This window comes from Mixophyes fleayi, chromosome 10, assembly GCF_038048845.1.
Source record: "Mixophyes fleayi isolate aMixFle1 chromosome 10, aMixFle1.hap1, whole genome shotgun sequence".
Taxonomy (NCBI): domain Eukaryota; kingdom Metazoa; phylum Chordata; class Amphibia; order Anura; family Limnodynastidae; genus Mixophyes; species Mixophyes fleayi.
The window spans coordinates 48,480,191-48,500,931 of record NC_134411.1 but is presented as its reverse complement, the minus strand read 5'-3'; the positions used below and the strand labels follow the sequence as shown (position 1 = coordinate 48,500,931).

At 32.7% G+C, this 20,741-nt stretch overlaps 15 non-coding genes across 15 annotated transcripts; all 15 read right to left on the bottom strand.

The window, feature by feature from the left end:
• Positions 1-1,222: 1,222 nt before the first annotated feature.
• Positions 1,223-1,295, bottom strand: TRNAV-UAC (transfer RNA valine (anticodon UAC)). The gene has a single exon. It is a non-coding gene; the product is annotated as a tRNA-Val (tRNA).
• Positions 1,296-2,534: 1,239 nt separating this feature from the next.
• TRNAV-UAC (transfer RNA valine (anticodon UAC)) lies at positions 2,535-2,607 on the bottom strand. Its single transcript has one exon. It is a non-coding gene; the product is annotated as a tRNA-Val (tRNA).
• A 1,240-nt stretch (positions 2,608-3,847) lies between these two features.
• Positions 3,848-3,920, bottom strand: TRNAV-UAC (transfer RNA valine (anticodon UAC)). The gene has a single exon. It is a non-coding gene; the product is annotated as a tRNA-Val (tRNA).
• A 1,240-nt stretch (positions 3,921-5,160) lies between these two features.
• On the bottom strand, positions 5,161-5,233 carry TRNAV-UAC (transfer RNA valine (anticodon UAC)). Its single transcript has one exon. It is a non-coding gene; the product is annotated as a tRNA-Val (tRNA).
• A 1,240-nt stretch (positions 5,234-6,473) lies between these two features.
• TRNAV-UAC (transfer RNA valine (anticodon UAC)) lies at positions 6,474-6,546 on the bottom strand. The gene has a single exon. It is a non-coding gene; the product is annotated as a tRNA-Val (tRNA).
• A 1,240-nt stretch (positions 6,547-7,786) lies between these two features.
• On the bottom strand, positions 7,787-7,859 carry TRNAV-UAC (transfer RNA valine (anticodon UAC)). The gene has a single exon. It is a non-coding gene; the product is annotated as a tRNA-Val (tRNA).
• Positions 7,860-9,099: 1,240 nt separating this feature from the next.
• Positions 9,100-9,172, bottom strand: TRNAV-UAC (transfer RNA valine (anticodon UAC)). The gene has a single exon. It is a non-coding gene; the product is annotated as a tRNA-Val (tRNA).
• A 1,240-nt stretch (positions 9,173-10,412) lies between these two features.
• On the bottom strand, positions 10,413-10,485 carry TRNAV-UAC (transfer RNA valine (anticodon UAC)). The gene has a single exon. It is a non-coding gene; the product is annotated as a tRNA-Val (tRNA).
• A 1,240-nt stretch (positions 10,486-11,725) lies between these two features.
• TRNAV-UAC (transfer RNA valine (anticodon UAC)) lies at positions 11,726-11,798 on the bottom strand. Its single transcript has one exon. It is a non-coding gene; the product is annotated as a tRNA-Val (tRNA).
• A 1,240-nt stretch (positions 11,799-13,038) lies between these two features.
• Positions 13,039-13,111, bottom strand: TRNAV-UAC (transfer RNA valine (anticodon UAC)). Its single transcript has one exon. It is a non-coding gene; the product is annotated as a tRNA-Val (tRNA).
• A 1,240-nt stretch (positions 13,112-14,351) lies between these two features.
• Positions 14,352-14,424, bottom strand: TRNAV-UAC (transfer RNA valine (anticodon UAC)). Its single transcript has one exon. It is a non-coding gene; the product is annotated as a tRNA-Val (tRNA).
• Positions 14,425-15,664: 1,240 nt separating this feature from the next.
• Positions 15,665-15,737, bottom strand: TRNAV-UAC (transfer RNA valine (anticodon UAC)). Its single transcript has one exon. It is a non-coding gene; the product is annotated as a tRNA-Val (tRNA).
• A 1,240-nt stretch (positions 15,738-16,977) lies between these two features.
• TRNAV-UAC (transfer RNA valine (anticodon UAC)) lies at positions 16,978-17,050 on the bottom strand. Its single transcript has one exon. It is a non-coding gene; the product is annotated as a tRNA-Val (tRNA).
• A 1,240-nt stretch (positions 17,051-18,290) lies between these two features.
• On the bottom strand, positions 18,291-18,363 carry TRNAV-UAC (transfer RNA valine (anticodon UAC)). Its single transcript has one exon. It is a non-coding gene; the product is annotated as a tRNA-Val (tRNA).
• Positions 18,364-19,592: 1,229 nt separating this feature from the next.
• TRNAV-UAC (transfer RNA valine (anticodon UAC)) lies at positions 19,593-19,665 on the bottom strand. Its single transcript has one exon. It is a non-coding gene; the product is annotated as a tRNA-Val (tRNA).
• Between the last annotated feature and the right edge of the window lie 1,076 nt (positions 19,666-20,741).

Sequence of the window (20,741 nt, the reverse complement as noted above, 5' to 3'; positions counted from 1 at the left end):
GCACAGTTCAGCAAAGTTGAATGACTCGACATATGATATGAAACCTGGAAATGTGCAATTTTTGAATTGTTGGTCAAACTTCTGTTTAAACCCTTGGAATCAAGTTTAGAGAAGATTTTTGAGTAGTTAATATTTCAATTTTAAAGAGAAAAATGTGACAGCATTCATGATGTTTAATGCCTTGTAGTTTTATCGATCAGTAGCCCCACATTTTTAAGGATTCCTTTTTAGTGATTTAGCAAGCCTTGTTTTGAACATATGCCTTTTTTAGGAAGACATATAAATAAAATTCCCTTTCATAACATACATCAAACTTTACACGAAAAACTAAAACATGTCTGATAACCACTACACTGTAAATCCAAAGACAAAATCTAAATTCTTTAATGCTCAACTACCATATACTAGTTTTGGAAAGCACTTGTTTTCATTGAAAATAACTTTTTTGAAAGCAAATGTCACTACACAGCATAGTATTTAAAGAATTTGATTTTCTTTAATCAGAGGATGACTAATTTGCTACTGAAATTAAATTTCCAAAGATATTGCCTGCTGGTGATCAAAAACCAGCAGTCAACTGCGAGCCCTGAAAATTTCACACAGGAAGTTTTTTCCAGGGTTCTCCTATTTTAGTAGTCTCATAACAGCACATATTTTTGTTTCTAATATTAAGCAGTCACAATGGTGGGCATGAACATATTGAATCACAGAAAAATAGCATTCTCTGTAATAGCAGCTTCTTAATGGTCCTACTCATCACACCCACTCTCTGCAGTGTCCCACTATCCCTAGGTCTCAGCCAGGGCTGTCAGTCGAGCAGTGGAGATATGGAAGAAACAATTGCATGGAGAAGCTTATGAGATTTCAATTTTACAGAGAAAATTTACACAGCATAAAGTATATTCATTAATGTAGAAAAATGAACAAAAAAACATTTTAACGAGCTCTTTTGCTTTAAAAATATATAGAAATCATGAAAATACATTGTTGGCAAAAAGGAGATAAGTCAACTTAACTTCCAATTTTAAAATTACTGGATTACAAGTTTATACTATTTTTATGAACTAAAACTTAAAGTGTAGTTTAAGACTACATTTATTCCCATTAGCAGAAAGGCCAGTTTCTATTGAACAAACTACCTTTTTCACAGTTTAAATCACCAGAAGAGATATGTTGAGTATGGAAATATTTAAAGATTGATTGGTTAATCAGAACATAAACATGGTTTCACTGGGGATTGAACCCAGGACCTTCTGCGTGTAAAGCAGATGTGATAACCACTACACTATGAAACCAAGACGTAGCCTGTTTCTGCACAGTTCAGCAAAGTTGAATGACTCGACATATGATATGAAACCTGGAAATGTGCAATTTTTGAATTGTTGGTCAAACTTCTGTTTAAACCCTTGGAATCAAGTTTAGAGAAGATTTTTGAGTAGTTAATATTTCAATTTTAAAGAGAAAAATGTGACAGCATTCATGATGTTTAATGCCTTGTAGTTTTATCGATCAGTAGCCCCACATTTTTAAGGATTCCTTTTTAGTGATTTAGCAAGCCTTGTTTTGAACATATGCCTTTTTTAGGAAGACATATAAATAAAATTCCCTTTCATAACATACATCAAACTTTACACGAAAAACTAAAACATGTCTGATAACCACTACACTGTAAATCCAAAGACAAAATCTAAATTCTTTAATGCTCAACTACCATATACTAGTTTTGGAAAGAACTTGTTTTCATTGAAAATAACTTTTTTGAAAGCAAATGTCACTACACAGCATAGTATTTAAAGAATTTGATTTTCTTTAATCAGAGGATGACTAATTTGCTACTGAAATTAAATTTCCAAAGATATTGCCTGCTGGTGATCAAAAACCAGCAGTCAACTGCGAGCCCTGAAAATTTCACACAGGAAGTTTTTTCCAGGGTTCTCCTATTTTAGTAGTCTCATAACAGCACATATTTTTGTTTCTAATATTAAGCAGTCACAATGGTGGGCATGAACATATTGAATCACAGAAAAATAGCATTCTCTGTGATAGCAGCTTCTTAATGGTCCTCCTCATCACACCCACTCTCTGCAGTGTCCCAGAATCCCTAGGTCTCAGCCAGGGCTGTCAGTTGAGCAGTGGAGATATGGAAGAAACAATTGCATGGAGAAGCTTATGAGATTTCAATTTTACAGAGAAAATTTACACAGCATAAAGTATATTCATTAATGTAGAAAAATGAACAAAAAAACATTTTAACAAGCTCTTTTGCTTTAAAAATATATAGAAATCATGAAAATACATTGTTGGCAAAAAGGAGATAAGTCAACTTAACTTTTAATTTCAAAATTACTGGATTACAAGTATATACTATTTTTATGAACTAAAACTTAAAGTGTAGTTAAGACTACATTTATTCCCATTAGCAGAAAGGCCAGTTTCTATTGAACAAACTACCCTTTTCACAGTTTAAATCACCAGAAGAGATATGTTGAGTATGGAAATATTTAAAGATTGATTGGTTAATCAGAACATAAACATGGTTTCACTGGGGATTGAACCCAGGACCTTCTGCGTGTAAAGCAGATGTGATAACCACTACACTATGAAACCAAGACGTAGCCTGTTTCTGCACAGTTCAGCAAAGTTGAATGACTCGACATATGATATGAAACCTGGAAATGTGCAATTTTTGAATTGTTGGTCAAACTTCTGTTTAAACCCTTGGAATCAAGTTTAGAGAAGATTTTTGAGTAGTTAATATTTCAATTTTAAAGAGAAAAATGTGACAGCATTCATGATGTTTAATGCCTTGTAGTTTTATCGATCAGTAGCCCCACATTTTTAAGGATTCCTTTTTAGTGATTTAGCAAGCCTTGTTTTGAACATATGCCTTTTTTAGGAAGACATATAAATAAAATTCCCTTTCATAACATACATCAAACTTTACACGAAAAACTAAAACATGTCTGATAACCACTACACTGTAAATCCAAAGACAAAATCTAAATTCTTTAATGCTCAACTACCATCTACTAGTTTTGGAAAGAACTTGTTTTCATTGAAAATAACTTTTTTGAAAGCAAATGTCACTACACAGCATAGTATTTAAAGAATTTGATTTTCTTTAATCAGAGGATGACTAATTTGCTACTGAAATTAAATTTCCAAAGATATTGCCTGCTGGTGATCAAAAACCAGCAGTCAACTGCGAGCCCTGAAAATTTCACACAGGAAGTTTTTTCCAGGGTTCTCCTATTTTAGTAGTCTCATAACAGCACATATTTTTGTTTCTAATATTAAGCAGTCACAATGGTGGGCATGAACATATTGAATCACAGAAAAATAGCATTCTCTGTGATAGCAGCTTCTTAATGGTCCTACTCATCACACCCACTCTCTGCAGTGTCCCACTATCCCTAGGTCTCAGCAAGGGCTGTCAGTCGAGCAGTGGAGATATGGAAGAAACAATTGCATGGAGAAGCTTATGAGATTTCAATTTTACAGAGAAAATTTACACAGCATAAAGTATATTCATTAATGTAGAAAAATGAACAAAAAAACATTTTAACAAGCTCTTTTGCTTTAAAAATATATAGAAATCATGAAAATACATTGTTGGCAAAAAGGAGATAAGTCAACTTAACTTCCAATTTTAAAATTACTGGATTACAAGTTTATACTATTTTTATGAACTAAAACTTAAAGTGTAGTTTAAGACTACATTTATTCCCATTAGCAGAAAGGCCAGTTTCTATTGAACAAACTACCTTTTTCACAGTTTAAATCACCAGAAGAGATATGTTGAGTATGGAAATATTTAAAGATTGATTGGTTAATCAGAACATAAACATGGTTTCACTGGGGATTGAACCCAGGACCTTCTGCGTGTAAAGCAGATGTGATAACCACTACACTATGAAACCAAGACGTAGCCTGTTTCTGCACAGTTCAGCAAAGTTGAATGACTCGACATATGATATGAAACCTGGAAATGTGCAATTTTTGAATTGTTGGTCAAACTTCTGTTTAAACCCTTGGAATCAAGTTTAGAGAAGATTTTTGAGTAGTTAATATTTCAATTTTAAAGAGAAAAATGTGACAGCATTCATGATGTTTAATGCCTTGTAGTTTTATCGATCAGTAGCCCCACATTTTTAAGGATTCCTTTTTAGTGATTTAGCAAGCCTTGTTTTGAACATATGAATTTTTTAGGAAGACATATAAATAAAATTCCCTTTCATAACAAACATCAAACTTTACACGAAAAACTAAAACATGTCTGATAACCACTACACTGTAAATCCAAAGACAAAATCTAAATTCTTTAATGCTCAACTACCATATACTAGTTTTGGAAAGAACTTGTTTTCATTGAAAATAACTTTTTTGAAAGCAAATGTCACTACACAGCATAGTATTTAAAGAATTTAATTTTCTTTAATCAGAGGATGACTAATTTGCTACTGAAATTAAATTTCCAAAGATATTGCCTGCTGGTGATCAAAAACCAGCAGTCAACTGCGAGCCCTGAAAATTTCACACAGGAAGTTTTTTCCAGGGTTCTCCTATTTTAGTAGTCTCATAACAGCACATATTTTTGTTTCTAATATTAAGCAGTCACAATGGTGGGCATGAACATATTGAATCACAGAAAAATAGCATTCTCTGTGATAACAGCTTCTTAATGGTCCTCCTCATCACACCCACTCTCTGCAGTGTCCCAGAATCCCTAGGTCTCAGCCAGGGCTGTCAGTCGAGCAGTGGAGATATGGAAGAAACAATTGCATGGAGAAGCTTATGAGATTTCAATTTTACAGAGAAAATTTACACAGCATAAAGTATATTCATTAATGTAGAAAAATGAACAAAAAAACATTTTAACAAGCTCTTTTGCTTTAAAAATATATAGAAATCATGAAAATACATTGTTGGCAAAAAGGAGATAAGTCAACTTAACTTCCAATTTTAAAATTACTGGATTACAAGTTTATACTATTTTTATGAACTAAAACTTAAAGTGTAGTTTAAGACTACATTTATTCCCATTAGCAGAAAGGCCAGTTTCTATTGAACAAACTACCTTTTTCACAGTTTAAATCACCAGAAGAGATATGTTGAGTATGGAAATATTTAAAGATTGATTGGTTAATCAGAACATAAACATGGTTTCACTGGGGATTGAACCCAGGACCTTCTGCGTGTAAAGCAGATGTGATAACCACTACACTATGAAACCAAGACATAGGCTGTTTCTGCACAGTTCAGCAAAGTTGAATGACTCGACATATGATATGAAACCTGGAAATGTGCAATTTTTGAATTGTTGGTCAAACTTCTGTTTAAACCCTTGGAATCAAGTTTAGAGAAGATTTTTGAGTAGTTAATATTTCAATTTTAAAGAGAAAAATGTGACAGCATTCATGATGTTTAATGCCTTGTAGTTTTATTGATCAGTAGCCCCACATTTTTAAGGATTCCTTTTTAGTGATTTAGCAAGCCTTGTTTTGAACATATGCCTTTTTTAGGAAGACATATAAATAAAATTCCCTTTCATAACATACATCAAACTTTACACGAAAAACTAAAACATGTCTGATAACCACTACACTGTAAATCCAAAGACAAAATCTAAATTCTTTAATGCTCAACTACCATATACTAGTTTTGGAAATAACTTGTTTTCATTGAAAATAACTTTTTTGAAAGCAAATGTCACTACACAGCATAGTATTTAAAGAATTTAATTTTCTTTAATCAGAGGATGACTAATTTGCTACTGAAATTAAATTTCCAAAGATATTGCCTGCTGGTGATCAAAAACCAGCAGTCAACTGCGAGCCCTGAAAATTTCACACAGGAAGTTTTTTCCAGGGTTCTCCTATGTTAGTAGTCTCATAACAGCACATATTTTTGTTTCTAATATTAAGCAGTCACAATGGTGGGCATGAACATATTGAATCACAGAAAAATAGCATTCTCTGTGATAACAGCTTCTTAATGGTCCTCCTCATCACACCCACTCTCTGCAGTGTCCCAGAATCCCTAGGTCTCAGCCAGGGCTGTCAGTTGAGCAGTGGAGATATGGAAGAAACAATTGCATGGAGAAGCTTATGAGATTTCAATTTTACAGAGAAAATTTACACAGCATAAAGTATATTCATTAATGTAGAAAAATGAACAAAAAAACATTTTAACAAGCTCTTTTGCTTTAAAAATATATAGAAATCATGAAAATACATTGTTGGCAAAAAGGAGATAAGTCAACTTAACTTCCAATTTTAAAATTACTGGATTACAAGTTTAAACTATTTTTATGAACTAAAACTTAAAGTGTAGTTTAAGACTAGATTTATTCCCATTAGCAGAAAGGCCAGTTTCTATTGAACAAACTACCTTTTTCACAGTTTAAATCACCAGAAGAGATATGTTGAGTATGGAAATATTTAAAGATTGATTGGTTAATCAGAACATAAACATGGTTTCACTGGGGATTGAACCCAGGACCTTCTGCGTGTAAAGCAGATGTGATAACCACTACACTATGAAACCAAGACGTAGCCTGTTTCTGCACAGTTCAGCAAAGTTGAATGACTCGACATATGATATGAAACCTGGAAATGTGCAATTTTTGAATTGTTGGTCAAACTTCTGTTTAAACCCTTGGAATCAAGTTTAGAGAAGATTTTTGAGTAGTTAATATTTCAATTTTAAAGAGAAAAATGTGACAGCATTCATGATGTTTAATGCCTTGTAGTTTTATCGATCAGTAGCCCCACATTTTTAAGGATTCCTTTTTAGTGATTTAGCAAGCCTTGTTTTGAACATATGCCTTTTTTAGGAAGACATATAAATAAAATTCCCTTTCATAACATACATCAAACTTTACACGAAAAACTAAAACATGTCTGATAACCACTACACTGTAAATCCAAAGACAAAATCTAAATTCTTTAATGCTCAACTACCATATACTAGTTTTGGAAAGAACTTGTTTTCATTGAAAATAACTTTTTTGAAAGCAAATGTCACTACACAGCATAGTATTTAAAGAATTTGATTTTCTTTAATCAGAGGATGACTAATTTGCTACTGAAATTAAATTTCCAAAGATATTGCCTGCTGGTGATCAAAAACCAGCAGTCAACTGCGAGCCCTGAAAATTTCACACAGGAAGTTTTTTCCAGGGTTCTCCTATTTTAGTAGTCTCATAACAGCACATATTTTTGTTTCTAATATTAAGCAGTCACAATGGTGGGCATGAACATATTGAATCACAGAAAAATAGCATTCTCTGTGATAGCAGCTTCTTAATGGTCCTCCTCATCACACCCACTCTCTGCAGTGTCCCAGAATCCCTAGGTCTCAGCCAGGGCTGTCAGTCGAGCAGTGGAGATATGGAAGAAACAATTGCATGGAGAAGCTTATGAGATTTCAATTTTACAGAGAAAATTTACACAGCATAAAGTATATTCATTAATGTAGAAAAATGAACAAAAAAACATTTTAACAAGCTCTTTTGCTTTAAAAATATATAGAAATCATGAAAATACATTGTTGGCAAAAAGGAGATAAGTCAACTTAACTTTTAATTTTAAAATTACTGGATTACAAGTATATACTATTTTTATGAACTAAAACTTAAAGTGTAGTTTAAGACTACATTTATTCCCATTAGCAGAAAGGCCAGTTTCTATTGAACAAACTACCCTTTTCACAGTTTAAATCACCAGAAGAGATATGTTGAGTATGGAAATATTTAAAGAATGATTGGTTAATCAGAACATAAACATGGTTTCACTGGGGATTGAACCCAGGACCTTCTGCGTGTAAAGCAGATGTGATAACCACTACACTATGAAACCAAGACGTAGCCTGTTTCTGCACAGTTCAGCAAAGTTGAATGACTCGACATATGATATGAAACCTGGAAATGTGCAATTTTTGAATTGTTGGTCAAACTTCTGTTTAAACCCTTGGAATCAAGTTTAGAGAAGATTTTTGAGTAGTTAATATTTCAATTTTAAAGAGAAAAATGTGACAGCATTCATGATGTTTAATGCCTTGTAGTTTTATCGATCAGTAGCCCCACATTTTTAAGGATTCCTTTTTAGTGATTTAGCAAGCCTTGTTTTGAACATATGCCTTTTTTAGGAAGACATATAAATAAAATTCCCTTTCATAACATACATCAAACTTTACAAGAAAAACTAAAACATGTCTGATAACCACTACACTGTAAATCCAAAGACAAAATCTAAATTCTTTAATGCTCAACTACCATATACTAGTTTTGGAAAGAACTTGTTTTCATTGAAAATAACTTTTTTGAAAGCAAATGTCACTACACAGCATAGTATTTAAAGAATTTGATTTTCTTTAATCAGAGGATGACTAATTTGCTACTGAAATTAAATTTCCAAAGATATTGCCTGCTGGTGATCAAAAACCAGCAGTCAACTGCGAGCCCTGAAAATTTCACACAGGAAGTTTTTTCCAGGGTTCTTCTATTTTAGTAGTCTCATAACAGCACATATTTTTGTTTCTAATATTAAGCAGTCACAATGGTGGGCATGAACATATTGAATCACAGAAAAATAGCATTCTCTGTCATAGCAGCTTCTTAATGGTCCTCCTCATCACACCCACTCTCTGCAGTGTTCCACTATCCCTAGGTCTCAGTAAGGGCTGTCAGTCGAGCAGTGGAGATATGGAAGAAACAATTGCATGGAGAAGCTTATGAGATTTCAATTTTACAGAGAAAATTTACACAGCATAAAGTATATTCATTAATGTAGAAAAATGAACAAAAAAACATTTTAACAAGCTCTTTTGCTTTAAAAATATATAGAAATCATGAAAATACATTGTTGGCAAAAAGGAGATAAGTCAACTTAACTTTTAATTTTAAAATTACTGGATAACAAGTTTATACTATTTTTATGAACTAAAACTTAAAGTGTAGTTTAAGACTACATTTATTCCCATTAGCAGAAAGGCCAGTTTCTATTGAACAAACTACCCTTTTCACAGTTTAAATCACCAGAAGAGATATGTTGAGTATGGAAATATTTAAAGATTGATTGGTTAATCAGAACATAAACATGGTTTCACTGGGGATTGAACCCAGGACCTTCTGCATGTAAAGCAGATGTGATAACCACTACACTATGAAACCAAGACGTAGCCTGTTTCTGCACAGTTCAGCAAAGTTGAATGACTCGACATATGATATGAAACCTGGAAATGTGCAATTTTTGAATTGTTGGTCAAACTTCTGTTTAAACCCTTGGAATCAAGTTTAGAGAAGATTTTTGAGTAGTTAATATTTCAATTTTAAAGAGAAAAATGTGACAGCATTCATGATGTTTAATGCCTTGTAGTTTTATCGATCAGTAGCCCCACATTTTTAAGGATTCCTTTTTAGTGATTTAGCAAGCCTTGTTTTGAACATATGCCTTTTTTAGGAAGACATATAAATAAAATTCCCTTTCATAACATACATCAAACTTTACACGAAAAACTAAAACATGTCTGATAACCACTACACTGTAAATCCAAAGACAAAATCGAAATTCTTTAATGCTCAACTACCATATACTAGTTTTGGAAAGAACTTGTTTTCATTGAAAATAACTTTTTTGAAAGCAAATGTCACTACACAGCATAGTATTTAAAGAATTTGATTTTCTTTAATCAGAGGATGACTAATTTGCTACTGAAATTAAATTTCCAAAGATATTGCCTGCTGGTGATCAAAAACCAGCAGTCAACTGCGAGCCCTGAAAATTTCACACAGGAAGTTTTTTCCAGGGTTCTCCTATTTTAGTAGTCTCATAACAGCACATATTTTTGTTTCTAATATTAAGCAGTCACAATGGTGGGCATGAACATATTGAATCACAGAAAAATAGCATTCTCTGTCATAGCAGCTTCTTAATGGTCCTCCTCATCACACCCACTCTCTGCAGTGTCCCAGAATCCCTAGGTCTCAGCCAGGGCTGTCAGTCGAGCAGTGGAGATATGGAAGAAACAATTGCATGGAGAAGCTTATGAGATTTCAATTTTACAGAGAAAATTTACACAGCATAAAGTATATTCATTAATGTAGAAAAATGAACAAAAAAACATTTTAACAAGCTCTTTTGCTTTAAAAATATATAGAAATCATGAAAATACATTGTTGGCAAAAAGGAGATAAGTCAACTTAACTTTTAATTTTAAAATTACTGGATTACAAGTATATACTATTTTTATGAACTAAAACTTAAAGTGTAGTTTAAGACTACATTTATTCCCATTAGCAGAAAGGCCAGTTTCTATTGAACAAACTACCCTTTTCACAGTTTAAATCACCAGAAGAGATATGTTGAGTATGGAAATATTTAAAGAATGATTGGTTAATCAGAACATAAACATGGTTTCACTGGGGATTGAACCCAGGACCTTCTGCGTGTAAAGCAGATGTGATAACCACTACACTATGAAACCAAGACGTAGCCTGTTTCTGCACAGTTCAGCAAAGTTGAATGACTCGACATATGATATGAAACCTGGAAATGTGCAATTTTTGAATTGTTGGTCAAACTTCTGTTTAAACCCTTGGAATCAAGTTTAGAGAAGATTTTTGAGTAGTTAATATTTCAATTTTAAAGAGAAAAATGTGACAGCATTCATGATGTTTAATGCCTTGTAGTTTTATCGATCAGTAGCCCCACATTTTTAAGGATTCCTTTTTAGTGATTTAGCAAGCCTTGTTTTGAACATATGCCTTTTTTAGGAAGACATATAAATAAAATTCCCTTTCATAACATACATCAAACTTTACAAGAAAAACTAAAACATGTCTGATAACCACTACACTGTAAATCCAAAGACAAAATCTAAATTCTTTAATGCTCAACTACCATATACTAGTTTTGGAAAGAACTTGTTTTCATTGAAAATAACTTTTTTGAAAGCAAATGTCACTACACAGCATAGTATTTAAAGAATTTGATTTTCTTTAATCAGAGGATGACTAATTTGCTACTGAAATTAAATTTCCAAAGATATTGCCTGCTGGTGATCAAAAACCAGCAGTCAACTGCGAGCCCTGAAAATTTCACACAGGAAGTTTTTTCCAGGGTTCTTCTATTTTAGTAGTCTCATAACAGCACATATTTTTGTTTCTAATATTAAGCAGTCACAATGGTGGGCATGAACATATTGAATCACAGAAAAATAGCATTCTCTGTCATAGCAGCTTCTTAATGGTCCTCCTCATCACACCCACTCTCTGCAGTGTTCCACTATCCCTAGGTCTCAGTAAGGGCTGTCAGTCGAGCAGTGGAGATATGGAAGAAACAATTGCATGGAGAAGCTTATGAGATTTCAATTTTACAGAGAAAATTTACACAGCATAAAGTATATTCATTAATGTAGAAAAATGAACAAAAAAACATTTTAACAAGCTCTTTTGCTTTAAAAATATATAGAAATCATGAAAATACATTGTTGGCAAAAAGGAGATAAGTCAACTTAACTTTTAATTTTAAAATTACTGGATTACAAGTTTATACTATTTTTATGAACTAAAACTTAAAGTGTAGTTTAAGACTACATTTATTCCCATTAGCAGAAAGGCCAGTTTCTATTGAACAAACTACCCTTTTCACAGTTTAAATCACCAGAAGAGATATGTTGAGTATGGAAATATTTAAAGATTGATTGGTTAATCAGAACATAAACATGGTTTCACTGGGGATTGAACCCAGGACCTTCTGCATGTAAAGCAGATGTGATAACCACTACACTATGAAACCAAGACGTAGCCTGTTTCTGCACAGTTCAGCAAAGTTGAATGACTCGACATATGATATGAAACCTGGAAATGTGCAATTTTTGAATTGTTGGTCAAACTTCTGTTTAAACCCTTGGAATCAAGTTTAGAGAAGATTTTTGAGTAGTTAATATTTCAATTTTAAAGAGAAAAATGTGACAGCATTCATGATGTTTAATGCCTTGTAGTTTTATCGATCAGTAGCCCCACATTTTTAAGGATTCCTTTTTAGTGATTTAGCAAGCCTTGTTTTGAACATATGCCTTTTTTAGGAAGACATATAAATAAAATTCCCTTTCATAACATACATCAAACTTTACACGAAAAACTAAAACATGTCTGATAACCACTACACTGTAAATCCAAAGACAAAATCGAAATTCTTTAATGCTCAACTACCATATACTAGTTTTGGAAAGAACTTGTTTTCATTGAAAAGAACTTTTTTGAAAGCAAATGTCACTACACAGCATAGTATTTAAAGAATTTGATTTTCTTTAATCAGAGGATGACTAATTTGCTACTGAAATTAAATTTCCAAAGATATTGCCTGCTGGTGATCAAAAACCAGCAGTCAACTGCGAGCCCTGAAAATTTCACACAGGAAGTTTTTTCCAGGGTTCTCCTATTTTAGTAGTCTCATAACAGCACATATTTTTGTTTCTAATATTAAGCAGTCACAATGGTGGGCATGAACATATTGAATCACAGAAAAATAGCATTCTCTGTCATAGCAGCTTCTTAATGGTCCTACTCATCACACCCACTCTCTGCAGTGTCCCACTATCCCTAGGTCTCAGCAAGGGCTGTCAGTCGAGCAGTGGAGATATGGAAGAAACAATTGCATGGAGAAGCTTATGAGATTTCAATTTTACAGAGAAAATTTACACAGCATAAAGTATATTCATTAATGTAGAAAAATAAACAAAAAAACATTTTAACAAGCTCTTTTGCTTTAAAAATATATAGAAATCATGAAAATACATTGTTGGCAAAAAGGAGATAAGTCAACTTAACTTCCAATTTTAAAATTACTGGATTACAAGTTTATACTCTTTTTATGAACTAAAACTTAAAGTGTAGTTTAAGACTACATTTATTCCCATTAGCAGAAAGGCCAGTTTCTATTGAACAAACTACCTTTTTCACAGTTTAAATCACCAGAAGAGATATGTTGAGTATGGAAATATTTAAAGATTGATTGGTTAATCAGAACATAAACATGGTTTCACTGGGGATTGAACCCAGGGCCTTCTGCGTGTAAAGCAGATGTGATAACCACTACACTATGAAACCAAGACGTTGCCTGTTTCTGCACAGTTCAGCAAAGTTGAATGACTCGACATATGATATGAAACCTGGAAATGTGCAATTTTTGAATTGTTGGTCAAACTTCTGTTTAAACCCTTGGAATCAAGTTTAGAGAAGATTTTTGAGTAGTTAATATTTCAATTTTAAAGAGAAACATGTGACAGCATTCATGATGTTTAATGCCTTGTAGTTTTATCGATCAGTAGCCCCACATTTTTAAGGATTCCTTTTTAGTGATTTAGCAAGCCTTGTTTTGAACATATGCCTTTTTTAGGAAGACATATAAATAAAATTTCCTTTCATAACAAACATCAAACTTTACACGAAAAACTAAAACATGTCTGATAACCACTACACTGTAAATCCAAAGACAAAATCTAAATTCTTTAATGCTCAACTACCATATACTAGTTTTGGAAAGAACTTGTTTTCATTGAAAAGAACTTTTTCGAAAGCAAATGTCACTACACAGCATAGTATTTAAAGAATTTGATTTTCTTTAATCAGAGGATGACTAATTTGCAACTGTAATTAAATTTCCAAAGATATTGCCTGCTGGTGATCAAAAACCAGCAGTCAACTGCGATCCCTGAAAATTTCACACAGGAAGTTTTTTCCAGGGTTCTCCTATTTTAGTAGTCTCACAATAGCACATATTTTTGTTTCTAATATTAAGCAGTCACAATGGTGGGCATGAACATATTGAATCACAGAAAAATAGCATTCTCTGTGATAGCAGCTTCTTAATGGTCCTCCTCATCACACCCACTCTCTGCAGTATCCCAGAATCCCTAGGTCTCAGTAAGGGCTGTCAGTCGAGCAGTGGAGATATGGAAGAAACAATTGCATGGAGAAGCTTATGAGATTTCAATTTTACAGAGAAAATTTACACAGCATAAAGTATATTCATTAATGTAGAAAAATGAACAAAAAAACATTTTAACAAGCTCTTTTGCTTTAAAAATATATAGAAATCATGAAAATACATTGTTGGCAAAAAGGAGATAAGTCAACTTAACTTTTAATTTTAAAATTACTGGATTACAAGTATATACTATTTTTATGAACTAAAACTTAAAGTGTAGTTTAAGACTACATTTATTCCCATTAGCAGAAAGGCCAGTTTCTATTGAACAAACTACCCTTTTCACAGTTTAAATCACCAGAAGAGATATGTTGAGTATGGAAATATTTAAAGATTGATTGGTTAATCAGAACATAAACATGGTTTCACTGGGGATTGAACCCAGGACCTTCTGCGTGTAAAGCAGATGTGATAACCACTACACTATGAAACCAAGACGTAGCCTGTTTATGCACAGTTCAGCAAAGTTGAATGACTCGACATATGATATGAAACCTGGAAATGTGCAATTTTTGAATTGTTGGTCAAACTTCTGTTTAAACCCTTGGAATCAAGTTTAGAGAAGATTTTTGAGTAGTTAATATTTCAATTTTAAAGAGAAAAATGTGACAGCATTCATGATGTTTAATGCCTTGTAGTTTTATCGATCAGTAGCCCCACATTTTTAAGGATTCCTTTTTAGTGATTTAGCAAGCCTTGTTTTGAACATATGCCTTTTTTAGGAAGACATATAAATAAAATTCCCTTTCATAACATACATCAAACTTTACACGAAAAACTAAAACACGTCTGATAACCACTACACTGTAAATCCAAAGACAAAATCTAAATTCTTTAATGCTCAACTACCATATACTAGTTTTGGAAAGAACTTGTTTTCATTGAAAATAACTTTTTTGAAAGCAAATGTCACTACACAGCATAGTATTTAAAGAATTTGATTTTCTTTAATCAGAGGATGACTAATTTGCTACTGAAATTAAATTTCCAAAGATATTGCCTGCTGGTGATCAAAAACCAGCAGTCAACTGCGAGCCCTGAAAATTTCACACAGGAAGTTTTTTCCAGGGTTCTCCTATTTTAGTAGTCTCACAATAGCACATATTTTTGTTTCTAATATTAAGCAGTCACAATGGTGGGCATGAACATATTGAATCACAGAAAAATAGCATTCTCTGTCATAGCAGCTTCTTAATGGTCCTACTCATCACACCCACTCTCTGCAGTGTACCACTATCCCTAGGTCTCAGCAAGAGCTGTCAGTCGAGCAGTGGAGATATGGAAGAAACAATTGCATGGAGAAGCTTATGAGATTTCAATTTTACAGAGAAAATTTACACAGCATAAAGTATATTCATTAATGTAGAAAAATGAACAAAAAAACATTTTAACAAGCTCTTTTGCTTTAAAAATATATAGAAATCATGAAAATACATTGTTGGCAAAAAGGAGATAAGTCAACTTAACTTTTAATTTTAAAATTACTGGATTACAAGTATATACTATTTTTATGAACTAAAACTTAAAGTGTAGTTTAAGACTACATTTATTCCCATTAGCAGAAAGGCCAGTTTCTATTGAACAAACTACCCTTTTCACAGTTTAAATCACCAGAAGAGATATGTTGAGTATGGAAATATTTAAAGATTGATTGGTTAATCAGAACATAAACATGGTTTCACTGGGGATTGAACCCAGGACTTTCTGCGTGTAAAGCAGATGTGATAACCACTACACTATGAAACCAAGATGTAGCCTGTTTCTGCACAGTTCAGCAAAGTTGAATGACTCGACATATGATATGAAACCTGGAAATGTGCAATTTTTGAATTGTTGGTCAAACTTCTGTTTAAACCCTTGGAATCAAGTTTAGAGAAGATTTTTGAGTAGTTAATATTTCAATTTTAAAGAGAAAAATGTGACAGCATTCATGATGTTTAATGCCTTGTAGTTTTATCGATCAGTAGCCCCACATTTTTAAGGATTCCTTTTTAGTGATTTAGCAAGCCTTGTTTTGAACATATGCCTTTTTTAGGAAGACATATAAATAAAATTCCCTTTCATAACATACATCAAACTTTACACGAAAAACTAAAACACGTCTGATAACCACTACACTGTAAATCCAAAGACAAAATCTAAATTCTTTAATGCTCAACTACCATATACTAGTTTTGGAAAGAACTTGTTTTCATTGAAAATAACTTTTTTGAAAGCAAATGTCACTACACAGCATAGTATTTAAAGAATTTGATTTTCTTTAATCAGAGGATGACTAATTTGCTACTGAAATTAAATTTCCAAAGATATTGCCTGCTGGTGATCAAAAACCAGCAGTCAACTGCGAGCCCTGAAAATTTCACACAGGAAGTTTTTTCCAGGGTTCTCCTATTTTAGTAGTCTCACAATAGCACATATTTTTGTTTCTAATATTAAGCAGTCACAATGGTGGGCATGAACATATTGAATCACAGAAAAATAGCATTCTCTGTCATAGCAGCTTCTTAATGGTCCTACTCATCACACCCACTCTCTGCAGTGTACCACTATCCCTAGGTCTCAGCAAGAGCTGTCAGTCGAGCAGTGGAGATATGGAAGAAACAATTGCATGGAGAAGCTTATGAGATTTCAATTTTACAGAGAAAATTTACACAGCATAAAGTATATTCATTAATGTAGAAAAATGAACAAAAAAACATTTTAACAAGCTCTTTTGCTTTAAAAATATATAGAAATCATGAAAATACATTGTTGGCAAAAAGGAGATAAGTCAACTTAACTTTTAATTTTAAAATTACTGGATTACAAGTATATACTATTTTTATGAACTAAAACTTAAAGTGTAGTTTAAGACTACATTTATTCCCATTAGCAGAAAGGCCAGTTTCTATTGAACAAACTACCCTTTTCACAGTTTAAATCACCAGAAGAGATATGTTGAGTATGGAAATATTTAAAGATTGATTGGTTAATCAGAACATAAACATGGTTTCACTGGGGATTGAACCCAGGACTTTCTGCGTGTAAAGCAGATGTGATAACCACTACACTATGAAACCAAGATGTAGCCTGTTTCTGCACAGTTCAGCAAAGTTGAATGACTCGACATATGATATGAAACCTGGAAATGTGCAATTTTTGAATTGTTGGTCAAACTTCTGTTTAAACCCTTGGAATCAAGTTTAGAGAAGATTTTTGAGTAGTTAATATTTCAATTTTAAAGAGAAAAATGTGACAGCATTCATGATGTTTAATGCCTTGTAGTTTTATCGATCAGTAGCCCCACATTTTTAAGGATTCCTTTTTAGTGATTTAGCAAGCCTTGTTTTGAACATATGCCTTTTTTAGGAAGACATATAAATAAAATTCCCTTTCATAACATACATCAAACTTTACACGAAAAACTAAAACATGTCTGATAACCACTACACTAAAAATCCAAAGACAAAATCTAAATTCTTTAATGCTCAACTACCATATACTAGTTTTGGAAAGAACTTGTTTTCATTGAAAATAACTTTTTTGAAAGCAAATGTCACTACACAGCATAGTATTTAAAGAATTTGATTTTCTTTAATCAGAGGATGACTAATTTGCTACTGAAATTAAATTTCCAAAGATATTGCCTGCTGGTGATCAAAAACCAGCAGTCAACTGCGAGCCCTGAAAATTTCACACAGGAAGTTTTTTCCAGGGTTCTCCTATTTTAGTAGTCTCATAACAGCACATATTTTTGTTTCTAATATTAAGCAGTCACAATGGTGGGCATGAACATATTGAATCACAGAAAAATAGCATTCTCTGTGATAGCAGCTTCTTAATGGTCCTCCTCATCACACCCACTCTCTGCAGTGTCCCAGAATCCCTAGGTCTCAGCCAGGGCTGTCAGTCGAGCAGTGGAGATATGGAAGAAACAATTGCATGGAGAAGCTTATGAGATTTCAATTTTACAGAGAAAATTTACACAGCATAAAGTATATTCATTAATGTAGAAAAATGAACAAAAAAACATTTTAACAAGCTCTTTTGCTTTAAAAATATATAGAAATCATGAAAATACATTGTTGGCAAAAAGGAGATAAGTCAACTTATCTTTTAATTTTAAAATTACTGGATTACAAGTATATACTATTTTTATGAACTAAAACTTAAAGTGTAGTTTAAGACTACATTTATTCCCATTAGCAGAAAGGCCAGTTTCTATTGAACAAACTACCCTTTTCACAGTTTAAATCACCAGAAGAGATATGTTGAGTATGGAAATATTTAAAGATTGATTGGTTAATCAGAACATAAACATGGTTTCACTGGGGATTGAACCCAGGACCTTCTGCGTGTAAAGCAGATGTGATAACCACTACACTATGAAACCAAGACGTAGCCTGTTTCTGCACAGTACAGCAAAGTTGAATGACTCGACATATGATATGAAACCTGGAAATGTGCAATTTTTGAATTGTTGGTCAAACTTCTGTTTAAACCCTTGGAATCAAGTTTAGAGAAGATTTTTGAGTAGTTAATATTTCAATTTTAAAGAGAAAAATGTGACAGCATTCATGATGTTTAATGCCTTGTAGTTTTATCGATCAGTAGCCCCACATTTTTAAGGATTCCTTTTTAGTGATTTAGCAAGCCTTGTTTTGAACATATGCCTTTTTTAGGAAGACATATAAATAAAATTCCCTTTCATAACATACATCAAACTTTACACGAAAAACTAAAACATGTCTGATAACCACTACACTGTAAATCCAAAGACAAAATCTAAATTCTTTAATGCTCAACTACCATATACTAGTTTTGGAAAGAACTTGTTTTCATTGAAAATAACTTTTTTGAAAGCAAATGTCACTACACAGCATAGTATTTAAAGAATTTGATTTTCTTTAATCAGAGGATGACTAATTTGCTACTGAAATTAAATTTCCAAAGATATTGCCTGCTGGTGATCAAAAACCAGCAGTCAACTGCGAGCCCTGAAAATTTCACACAGGAAGTTTTTTCCAGGGTTCTCCTATTTTAGTAGTCTCATAACAGCACATATTTTTGTTTCTAATATTAAGCAGTCACAATGGTGGGCATGAACATATTGAATCACAGAAAAATAGCATTCTCTGTCATAGCAGCTTCTTAATGGTCCTCCTCATCACACCCACTCTCTGCAGTGTCCCAGAATCCCTAGGTCTCAGCCAGGGCTGTCAGTCGAGCAGTGGAGATATGGAAGAAACAATTGCATGGAGAAGCTTATGAGATTTCAATTTTACAGAGAAAATTTACACAGCATAAAGTATATTCATTAATGTAGAAAAATGAACAAAAAAACATTTTAACAAGCTCTTTTGCTTTAAAAATATATAGAAATCATGAAAACACATTGTTGGCAAAAAGGTGATAAGTCAACTTAACTTTTAATTTTAAAATTACTGGATTACAAGTATATACTATTTTTATGAACTAAAACTTAAAGTGTAGTTTAAGACTACATTTATTCCCATTAGCAGAAAGGCCAGTTTCTATTGAACAAACTACCCTTTTCACAGTTTAAATCACCAGAAGAGATATGTTGAGTATGGAAATATTTAAAGATTGATTGGTTAAACATGGTTTCACTGGGGATTGAACCCAGGACCTTCTGCGTGTAAAGCAGATGTGATAACCACTACACTATGAAACCAAGACGTAGCCTGTTTCTGCACAGTTCAGCAAAGTTGAATGACTCGACATATGATATGAAACCTGGAAATGTGCAATTTTTGAATTGTTGGTCAAACTTCTGTTTAAACCCTTGGAATCAAGTTTAGAGAAGATTTTTGAGTAGTTAATATTTCAATTTTAAAGAGAAAAATGTGACAGCATTCATGATGTTTAATGCCTTGTAGTTTTATCGATCAGTAGCCCCACATTTTTAAGGATTCCTTTTTAGTGATTTAGCAAGCCTTGTTTTGAACATATGCCTTTTTTAGGAAGACATATAAATAAAATTCCCTTTCATAACAAACATCAAACTTTACACGAAAAACTAAAACATGTCTGATAACCACTACACTGTAAATCCAAAGACAAAATCTAAATTCTTTAATGCTCAACTACCATATACTAGTTTTGGAAAGAACTTGTTTTCATTGAAAATAACTTTTTTGAAAGCAAATGTCACTACACAGCATAGTATTTAAAGAATTTGATTTTCTTTAATCAGAGGATGACTAATTTGCTACTGAAATTAAATTTCCAAAGATATTGCCTGCTGGTGATCAAAAACCAGCAGTCAACTGCGAGCCCTGAAAATTTCACACAGGAAGTTTTTTCCAGGGTTCTCCTATTTTAGTAGTCTCATAACAGCACATATTTTTGTTTCTAATATTAAGCAGTCACAATGGTGGGCATGAACATATTGAATCACAGAAAAATAGCATTCTCTGTGATAGCAGCTTCTTAATGGTCCTCCTCATCACACCCACTCTCTGCAGTGTCCCAGAATCCCTAGGTCTCAGCCAGGGCTGTCAGTCGAGCAGTGGAGATATGGAAGAAACAATTGCATGGAGAAGCTTATGAGATTTCAATTTTACAGAGAAAATTTACACAGCATAAAGTATATTCATTAATGTAGAAAAATGAACAAAAAAACATTTTAACAAGCTCTTTTGCTTTAAAAATATATAGAAATCATGAAAATACATTGTTGGCAAAAAGGAGATAAGTCAACTTAACTTTTAATTTTAAAATTACTGGATTACAAGTATATACTATTTT